At 42.3% G+C, this 10,975-nt stretch overlaps 1 pseudogene; it reads left to right on the top strand.

Moving 5' to 3' along the window:
• The first annotated feature begins 3,966 nt into the window (after positions 1-3,966).
• On the top strand, positions 3,967-4,353 carry LOC143661522 (GTP-binding nuclear protein Ran pseudogene; annotated as a pseudogene).
• The last annotated feature ends 6,622 nt before the right edge of the window (positions 4,354-10,975 follow it).

The raw sequence follows: 10,975 nt of genomic DNA, 5'->3' as shown, positions 1-10,975 counted from the left end.
GAAACTCCATGGTTCTCACACCACCCTGGGGTATCCAAAAATTATTCTGGAAATAAATAGTTCAGAAGAAGATACAATGGATTCAATATGCTGCCCACCCCATGCTGGAATTTCCATTTTCAAAATGAGAACTGAAGAGTGAAATACTTAACCTAAAGGAATGTATAGATAGCAGTGAGATTTCTAGTCCCTGAGAATCTACATCAAGTTCTGAAGGGGAGAACCTCCAAATCCACACAGGAGTCTGCTATATCAATGCTAAGGTCAGCTCTGGCTTCCAGGCCAATGAAAGTGTTCTTTGTGATAAAAGCCAAATGCCTTGTGAATAAATCAGTATTCTCAAAATATGTTCCCAAAAAGCACAAGTCCCTTGCCTATACTAGTACCTTCCCGGGGGTTCAGAATACTAATTCTGAGAAATTCTCTAGAAAAGAACTTTGTTTAACTTTTTTAAACCCAATTTCCCCCCAAATTTTTTAGCTATGGACACCGTTTCTCTAACTATTGCCAATTAGAATGGCAGGGAACCAGTATCAAAGTCTAATTCTACATCAAATTCTACATCAAATCCGATTTTCATTGATTTATATCATATTTCAGAAATTTTTCTCTTCTTCCTTGTATTGATTGATTCTACCTAATATTTTAGCTTTAAATTTGATTCCTAAACCAAGGTCAAAGTTTACTAGGAGGTCTTCCTTAAAATAAAGAGAATGCTTAATGAATTATTTATCAAAATGTAGTTTATAGAAAAAGGAATAACGTGGTTCTATGACACTGCGTGTTTATGTACTTATTCATTTATTCATTCATTCACACTCTCACCCTTCATTCCTAGAAACTCTGTGATAAATGCTCCCAATGCAAAGGCAAAAAAATTAACTGTCCATGGGATGATTTCCATGACAGCAAAAAGCATAGAAATGTCCTAATTCTCTCCTAACTGAAGAGGGGTGGGGATACTAGGCAGATCAAAGAAGGTGCACAGAAATACTGAGGGAGCTGATGAGGTTGCAAAAGAGAGACAAACTCAATTAGCTTAGACAAGAGAGGAACTTTGGAACTCCAAGAGTAGCGCTGGCCTCAAGCCTGACTGGGTCCATGGAGTCCAAGGAGGTCCTCAGGACTCTCTTTGCCCCCACATGTCTCTCAACTCTGTTTTTCTCTCCCATATCTTTAGTCACTGTCACAATAGACCGGCTTTTTCTATGAGATAACGAGGATGGTGACCCTCAACATTCACGTTCTTCCAGCACCATAACCAAGATGGAAAAGCCCCTCTTCCAGTTCTCTCTAAAATAATCTGCAGATAGATTCTCACGCCCCAGACCTCTAGTCACAATCCAGTCCACAACTCACCCCTGGCTCCAGGGGCCAGGAACCTGCAGCTTAGAGTTCCTCCTAAGGTCCACCTGAGCCCCAGGGCAGCATTAGAGGTAGAAGAGCTGACCACAGATCTGATTCCACAGCTGTGTAGACAGGTGAAATGGAGTATGAAACTTCCAAGCAGGCAACAGAGATGTTGCACGAAATTTTAGAGTATAACGTTTGGGGGGGGGTCATCATTTTTATTCTCTTTTTTCCCCTAAGTGACCAGACAGACAGCTCAGAGGCATTTTTTTTTTTTGCCACATATTTTCTTCCTTTGCCCTATATTCACATTTTCTTCTGAGGGAAACGTAAAACCACTGTTTCTAAGAAGGAAGAAATATCACTTATATATAGCAGTAACAGGGTACATGTTCAAGAATCAGAAAATCTTGCCTGCTCTAGTTAAGGGATTTTTTAATTCTCTGCCAACTTCCTCCAAATCCAATGACTTAGTGTGATAACATGTGCCATTGTATTTCAATGTACTAAGGCATAAAGAAAAATAGGAGCTATGATCTTGTGAAAATTGCTCAGTCCTATACCAAAAATAGCCACTTAAAAGAGAAAAACTCACCATTATAGTCAATTGACCAATTTTGGACATTAACATACATTCACCAATACCCACACACAGACACATATACCCACACACTAGCTTACTTTAACAGTGCATGAAAAATTTTAAGCTTCATTCAAAGACTTTTGTAAGGATTTTTGAGTTTTTTTCTTCCTGAGGCATATTTAATTCTAGAATTTCCATTTTAATATTCATCAAAGTGGGCTCAGTGGACCCCATGCATCAAAATTATAGGGGAGGGTTTGTTAAAAATGCAGATTTGTGGGCCCCACCTAGGAGCTATTGAGTCAGAATTTCTTGGGGTGGGCTTTTTTCAGCTCTTCCCTACTGATACTTACGTACTCTAAAATATGAGATGCTCTGTTCCAGAACCTTGGAGAATTTTATTGGGATTTCTGTGTTGTAGTGTCAGATATTTTTATATCTCTAAGGTAGGATAAATGTATTGTGAATTCCATGAACTTTAGTTGGCCAGTAAAATCCTTGTGATTCTTGCTATTTTGAGATTTTGTGACAAAAGTAGATGTAAGCATAGTTATATGGAACAGAAGTCTCTCAGATTCAAAAATATTTACTCTAAGTCACATATTAATGAGTAGGTCAGGTAAATTTCATTGTATCAAAACTTTGTGATTATAACAAACTAATTCCATGATTTAGCTGTAATGGGTACATTATAAGAACTGCCTGGTGATAATTACCATTCAACCACAAGTCATCACTGGAGAGTAAAATGTTAGGAAAACTCATTTTAGTTACGAGCTTCCTTTCAAATGAACAGCATCACCTCTTTATAAAATGATTTTATTTCCAATCCAATACAAGCTATAAGAAATCAATACACACAATCCAATTCCTCCTACCAGCAATACAATTGGAGCTGCTCACAAAGTTCATGCATTTTTTAGCTACAAAAGCCTTACGGATTGTGAACTGAAACCCTCATCCCTACAGATGAGGAAACACAAAAGCAAGTCACAACTAGAATGACAGAAACTGGGAGGAAAATCCAGATATCCTGACTCCCCAGTCCTCCTATTAGAGTAGAAGTACCCCCTAGATACACCCAACACAGATTAAATGGTTCTTCATCTTGGAGTATGAATTGTTCTCAAAGATTCAGGAGTGGGAAGGAGCAGCCACTATTTTTATATAATAAATGGAAAAGTTATGGTATACAAAGAAAAGACCCAAATAAAACATAAGGCTTGAAATGAATGCCACTTGAGGAACATTGCTTCAGGTTACATACTCCCAGACCCTTGAGTTATTCATTCTCTCCTGCAATTAAGCCTACTTGGTGCTATCCCAACTTCCCTGTCAAAATCCAACAGAGTTAAAGAGGAAAGAGAACTTCAGCCCAAAGTAGTCATGGGTAATTACTTACCCAGATAGATCCAGTGTGGCTGAGAATAAGCCAAGCAATGCTGTTTAGCTCCACTCAAATGATTCACTGTGCTCAGTCAGATGGAGGATGGAGATGCTTCGGGAAGAACCATCTTGATGGCTGGCCATCAAAATAAAGAGAATGCTTAATGAATTATTTATCGAGATGCGGCATGTAGAAAAAGGAGTAACGTGGTTCCATGACACTGCGTGTTTATGTACTTATTCATTTCTTCATTCACTCGCATTCTCACCCTTCATTCCTAGAAACTCTGTGATAAATGCTCCCAATGCAAAGGCAAAAAATTAACTGTCTATAATATGATTTCTATGACAGAAAAAAGCATAGAAATGTCCTAATTCTCTCCTAATTGAAGAGGGGTGGGAGAACTCCAGGTTCAGTTTAAACTTGGATGGTGATGGCAGTACTAGAAAATCTATGTCAATAAAATGTCATTTGATTGATAAATTTGAGAAGAAGTGTATAGCCACCTTGGACATTGAAGTCCATCCTCTTGTGTTCCATGCCAACAGAGGACCTGTTAAAATTTAACATATGGGATACCGCCATTCAGGAGAAATGCAATGGACTGAGGGATGGCTATTGCATCCAAGCCCAGTATGTCATTATGATGCTTGATGTAACATCAAGAGTTACTTACAAGAAGATACCTAACTGGCATAGAGATCTGGTACGAGTGTGTGAAAGCATCCTCATCATGTTGTATGACAACAAAGTGGATTTTAAGACCAGGAAAGATAAGACAAAATCCATTGTCTTCTGCCAAAAGAAGAATCTTCAGTACTATGGCATTTCTGCCAAAAGTAACTACAACTTTGAAAAGCCCTTCCTTTGGCTTGCTAGGAAACTGATTGGCGACCCTAATTTGGAGTTTGTTGCCATGCCTGCTCTTGCCCCACCAGAGGTTGTCAAGGACCCAGCTTTGGCAGCACAGTCTGAGCATGACTTAGAGGTTTCTCCAACAACTGCTCTGCTGGATGAGGATGACGACCTGTGAGAGAACGAAGCTGGAGGCCAACATCAGAAGTCTAGTTTTATAGGCAACTGTCCTCTGATGTCAGTGGTGCAGCATATTTGCCACTTCATTATATAGCTAAGTAGAACATGTACTTAATCTCTGGGATGCTGAAGGAGATGAATGGGCATCGGAGTGAATGTGGCAGTTAAAAAAAAAAACCTTCATTTTTTGGACCTGTTTTGGAATATAATTGTTTCCTTTTTGAATTTCAAATATAAGACCACTACAGTTACATCACAAATTTTTTTTTAAAAAATGATTTGCTGGTCCAAAATAGCTAAACTATAAGGAAGAAACGTGGCTCTACTATAGGCATTAGCCTGGTTGTATTTATTCATTCTGTTATTCAGCAGATGTATATTGAGCACTTACTAGGAGCTAGAAGCTATAGACCAGTAGAAGCAAAATTAAGCCCATACATATATTGTGTAATATTACAGGTTATTGAAACAGGCGCTATGACCAAAATTACTGAGTTACATTGAGTTAGAAAAGGCTTAAACATGGAAATTACATTGGGCTGAGTCATGAAGGACAACCAGGAGTTTACCTACTAGAATAACGGAGTGATGGGAAAAATCATTCCAGATAGTGTGAACAGCATGTGCAGAGGCATAAAAGAGTGAGGCGTAGGCAGGTAAGCTGTTGTAGAAAGGGATCAGAAAAGAAAGACAATTTTGTAGAAATAAATCCTGTATTCATGCCATCTAGCACAATGTGGGCAAAATCAAATGTAATCACAATTGCATGTAAAGTAATTATAATCTACTCTTCTTGGAAAAGAGACTCACAAAAGACCTCAGACTGGTTACTGAAAGAGTCTGTCCTTGAGCGAGGGCTTCACACTAGCAAAAAAAAAAGAAAGAAAGAAATAGTTCTTTTGTTTCCCATCTTTGGAGGCTTCCTGATTCCAAAGTCTGCTATTCCGGATTAAAAATAAATAAATAATAGGGGGAACAAATGTTAAAAGTCCGCTATTCTGGAAAGACTTCTAGGATTTCCAGGGGCCAGAGTCCTTAGAAGGAAGTAAAAGTGTTCTGATGATAAAATTCGATAGGGGAAATTATGCATCTCCATGGTTACCATAAAATCTTATCTCCTTTTCAGGTAGTTTGGTATGTAGCTCATACAGTCTTTTTTTTTTTTTTGCTGAAAGAAAATGGGCTGAAAAATATGGGTTCAAATAGTGTCTTGCAACTTACAAGCTATGTGAATTTAGGGAACGCATATCATCTCTCGGGATATTGTGAGCCTTAAACATGATGTGAGGCAGAAAACCTGTCACAGGGTCGGGTCTGCATCGGGTCTTCCATGGGGGAAGAGGGTGTATATATTATCGCAGATTCGTTCATTCAGTTGGCAATCTTTATTAAAGACCTATCATGCAGAAGCTAGGAGGAATTCAAAACCAAATCTGAGTTGGATTTTGCCCACAAGGGTCTCACAATCAATAAGGAAGATATAGAAGAGATCAAAACAGATAAAGTATAAGGAGGAAAGCTGGCAGTACCAAGAGAAATATAGATCTCTGGGATTATGAATGCATTGTGTTTTTGTTTTTGGTTTTGGTTTTGGTTTGTATTTGTTTTTTCGTGAAAAATAAAAATAATAATACGTTTAACCTCCTAAAGAACAAAAGAAAGAAAAAACTCGTAGTAAAATGTCATCTTCCTTAAATTGATACATGAATTTACTGCTAAATGAACAAAACGACTAATGGGTTTGAAAAAAGAGAGAAAGAAAAATACAAAGCAATTACTGGAGACTTTGGGAGGAGGAGAATTTCTCGTGTGTAGGGAGGTGGGGGTGCGCAGAGAAAGGGGCTGGAGAGGAAGAGGAAAGGATTTAGGTTGAGGATGAAGAAGAGGAAGGCGCCTGAGGTGACTCCTCTGAGGTGGGTATGGCAAGTACGCATCGGTCTGACCCTCTCACAGGTGACGTGACATGACTCACCCAACCTCACCCTTAAAGTGGCTGCAGAATCAGGACAAGAATTAAGAACTCCCGCCCGCCGGCCCGATGCATTCGCCCTTACCACACACTCTACCTGCTGTAATCAGGGCCATTTGCAGATGTAGAGGACAGAACAGGACAGGGAAAAGCGGCAGAAAGGAGATGATGGGGTCCCTGGTCACTGTCCCAGGTGTAGGCAGAGCCGAGACTCGGCGGGGGGCGCAGGAAGGGGCGGATGACGCCAGGAGGGGTGGGGTGGCAGGGCCGGCGAAGGGGCGGGGAGAGGGGCCCGCGGCGCACTCAGGGGCCGTCCGGGGCGCGGACCCAGCCGCAGAAGCCCGCGCTCAGGCTCTCCGGCCATGGGACCGCGCTCACCCGCGTTGCGGCCGCTGTTGGCGCTGCTGCTGCTGCCGCCGCTGTCACCCGCGCTGCGTGGGGCGCGCTGCCCTGAGCCCTGCAGCTGCCCCCGCGACGGCGCCCTGCGCTGCCCCGGCCCGCGCGCCGGCCTCTCGCGACTGTGAGTACGCGGTGCCCTCGCCCCGGCCCCCTCCACGCGCGACTCTCACTCGCTCCGGGCCATGTGCCCTCCCTACTGTTTCGTTCCCTGTACCTGGAAGTTCGGAGAAAAGACGCTTCGCCCTATCAAAGTTCACCTTTAGGCTTGATGAGAACCCAAAGCTTGCAGGTCGTCTGTGGCATCCCTGGGCTTAAGCCGCTCGGGCGCTGCGTGGGGCCGGCTCTTTCCGCCTGGTTGGGGCTGGGACGGGGCACCCAGAGCCGCTCAGAAGCCCCAGAAGGCCTCGCTTTCTGCCGCAGCTGGAAGACATGTGTGTGATACCCCACAACCAGCAGCTGACTTGGTCTTTGAACCTTGGGCCAGCCAGATCCGCGTAGGTTTACTATTAGTTCTGGCACCCTCTGTTCCTCTAGGAATGGAGTGCTCGGACCCTAGGACCAGGGGTGACCTAGTAACTCCCCCAACCTGTGCCCACGTCCAGCATAGTGAACATAAAGGCACAGCCGCCATCCTGCCCCAGATGTGCTTGCATTTCAATCTGGAAGTCTAAGGAATGAAAGGCTTTGTGTCCCACCACCCACTACCTCTTCCCCCTGACCTCCCACCGTTTCCACACTCAGGGTTGGTTAACGGAATAGTGTACACCAGCCAGCAGGAGGAGGAAGTTATCTGCTGGAGTAACGGGGTAAAAGGAGCAGGGAGGCTGGAATAACTTTTGGCACTAGTGGATTACCAGTCTCCTTTCTGCTCTTTAGAAAAACGTACTACAAATATTGTAAGATTCTATCGTATGAAACATCCGGAAAAGGCAAATCCATAGGTGTGGAAAGTGGATGAGGGGTTTGCAGGGGCTGGGGAGGACTGGAGATTGACTGCTAATAGCTATGGCTTTTTGAGGTGATGAAAATTTTCTAAAATTCAATTGTGGAAATGGTCGCACAATTCTGTGAACATGCTAAAGCCATTGCATTATTGGGTGAATTTTATTGGTATGAGAATTATGCCTCAATAAGCTGTTTAAAAAAAAAAGGAAGGAAGAAAGAAAGATACCATGAAAGTATAACAATAGGCACCAGGCTGATGGAGGTCTTCAGTTAACACACATTCTCACCATTACAGGTGATGGAACCCCGGACTGGGAGAGAAAACAGACCTGTTCCCCCAACCCCACTTCATTGGGGCCTACTTCACAGAGATTTCCCCTTCCTCCAGAGGGGCCAGGCTTCTCCCTGTGGGAGAGGTAGGGGCCTTCTGAGAATATTTGTGCTTGACAAATACAGTTTAAGGATAGAGGGGTTTATTATTAATTAGTTTCCATTAATTATCTTGTTAGCTCCATTACCTGAGGATGAGGACAGTGCTGATAGAATTTCTTTCAGTCAATCGACAAATCCATGGAACCCTCCTTGCAAGTCCCAGCCCTTGTCCTTCCCTAGCTAGCCTCCTATCTTGCTCTTTTCAATGACTGTGGCACTAGCAGCCTCTCCCACTCACCTAGTACTAATTACACAGCATAGCAGAAATTGAGGACTGGTAGGGATTTTAGAGATCACCAAACCCAATCCTGACCCTTGTCCCCCACCCACCACCTTTATGTCCTAGTTCCTGCTGGGATTCTGCTTTCTGCTAAGATCTCTGAATGACTCCTGCTGCCACTCCCATGCTGCCCTCGGGAGGGTGCCTCTTCCCTGGAAAAGGCTCAAGTGAAAAACAAAGCCAGCAACAGATTTCTCTGGCTGCCCCACAGCTCAGTTTATGGGACTCTGGAATCCCTCAAAAAGATTTTATAGAGCTGACTAGGTTTGGGAGTAGAGGTGGGAAAAGGGCACAATGTAAGTACAGCTAGCATTCTGACGCTAGCTAGTCCAACTTTCAAAGAAGAGCTAGCCCTCCAAGCTCTAAAGTCGTTTGCCATCCATGTGAGATCCCTGAAAGATGGCTATATTCTTCAGGTGAAACCCTGCAAAGGTGGAGCCTAAGAGGACCAAAACAGGGTAACTTTTTCGGCACAACATAGTGACTCCAACATCCATACAAGACAGATGCATGTGAAGTAATAGGAGGTTCTTTTTTAAGGCGATGTTTCTCAAAGTGTAGTCCTCAGCTTCCCCCAGCAGCATTAGCATCACCTGGAAAATGTTAGCAATGCTCAGACTCAAGCTCCAGCCCCAATCTGCTGAACCAGAAACTCTGGGGGTGGGGTCCAGCAATTCATAGTTTAAAATGCTCCCCAGGTGATTCTTGTGCACACCCAAGTTTGGGAGCAAAGGTACAGCTCTCAGTGGAGGCAATAATCCTCTGCAGAGCAAGAAGCGTGTTTTAAACTTCCTTGTGCCATTAACTCCCTTTCCCTGTCTCCCCTCACACACAATTGCAAAAGGGCGGTTATTAAAACCCAAATCCAGGGACAGATGGAAAATAAAGAGGATTGAAGAAAGTTCATTTTTTCCTTCAAAGAGGAAAAGATAATGGTGATGGTAGCATGACATTGTGAATGTAATTAATAGCACTGAACTGTATCCTTGAAAGTGGTTGAAGTGGGAAATTTTATGTTGTGTATATATTACCACAAGAAAATATTTTTTAAAAAGTGTGGTAGGAAAAGGAACCCGTGGGGAAGGAGTGACTGGAGTTACAAGGGATGGAGAAGGAATAATATCTGATGGCAGAGTATCTCAACTGGGGTGGGAGGAGAGCATCAGTCTAAGAACCCAAGGAAAGGGTCAATCTTAGAAACTTCTCAACTTCTGAGTCCTGAGGGAGGAAGACAGGTAGGTAAGATGCATAATTGAATGTTGAGGGGAAGGACCGAAAAGTGGACAAGTTCATTCTGGAATCTTGTTCTTGTGATCATGTATAAATGAAATAGTAGACAGTATTTGAGACAGAAAGAATGCTATGAATAATAAGTTATTAGCAGCTCATCAGAAGAAGAGAGCTGCAATTATGTGATAAGGCTTCCAGGAGACAGTTGTTCTATGCTACATTGTCCATAGGATTTTGCTGTTTCAGAGAGGAAGGGAGCACTTCCAGTCCTGAGGGCTAGAGGAGGCAAATGCACCAGCGTGCCTGGTGGTTCATCATGAGCCCTCAATGAGTATTGATTTATAGTTTAATCATTTCAGCCCTTGGCACCCTGCCTTCTAAGACCACCATCTAAAAGTTCACTATTTGGTTTAAAAAGGAAATCAAAAAAAGATACATGGATAATTGCATTTTACTGACAAACCTGCTGCTTGTACATTTTGAAATGCTATTTTTCATATCTTTTATCTCCTTCTATACTTTATTTAAAATCTAAAAAATGAAACAAGAAAATAGCCTCCCATGTTTCTTCATCCACTTTAATTTGGAGGAAAAGTCAAATAAAAAAATTGATTTAAAATATTTCTTTCTCTTTTTTTATTAGTTATAAGCAACTGGAAGAAGGGAAGGAAAAAAAATAATCTCCCCTTGCCCATGGGTATATAAAGATCTTTGTCTCTATGACAACAGAAAGGTTGATCTGCTTGATATGGGAACAGCTTCTGAAAAATCTGTTAGTAAGAAAATGCTAATAATAATTATGGAATTTTTTTTGCATGTTGTACCTACTGTACAGAGATTCATATGTTCAACTTTATGAACAGACACAGTCCAGAGACTTCAGGAGAATAAAATGTGCCATATCCATCAAACCAGTGTCATAGGAAAGTGTTACATCTCCTGTCATATTCCCCGAATGTCCCCATCTTCGGCTGAAATCAAGGTCTAGAAAAGTGTTCAGTGCTATGGGGGATATACAAGTGGAGGGCACGAGCTCTTGAGGACCTACAATCTAGGTGGAAACACACCCCAAGAGACTGGTTTATTGGGGAAAGAGGCTTCAAAGCTCTAAGGAATTTACTATAAACCAAAGTCTCCAAAGGAATGCCTCATGGGTCAAGGGTTATGAAGCTGAATCTTGACGGAAACGGTGGGAAAAAGTGTCCAGATGGAAAAATCACATGAGATTAGAATGTCCAGGGAGATATGCCAGATTAGACTGGACTAGAAATTCCTTGCTGAGAAGCAAGAAAAATGGTTGTATGAATTCTTCCTTCTTCGGGACTCTCCAGGCTTTTTGGGAGGGAAATTATTTTTAAAGGAAAG

The sequence above is a fragment of the Tamandua tetradactyla genome, chromosome 17, assembly GCF_023851605.1.
Source record: "Tamandua tetradactyla isolate mTamTet1 chromosome 17, mTamTet1.pri, whole genome shotgun sequence".
Classification (NCBI taxonomy): domain Eukaryota; kingdom Metazoa; phylum Chordata; class Mammalia; order Pilosa; family Myrmecophagidae; genus Tamandua; species Tamandua tetradactyla.
Note: the sequence above shows the minus strand (reverse complement) of the source record. Positions and strands in the feature narration are given on the sequence as shown.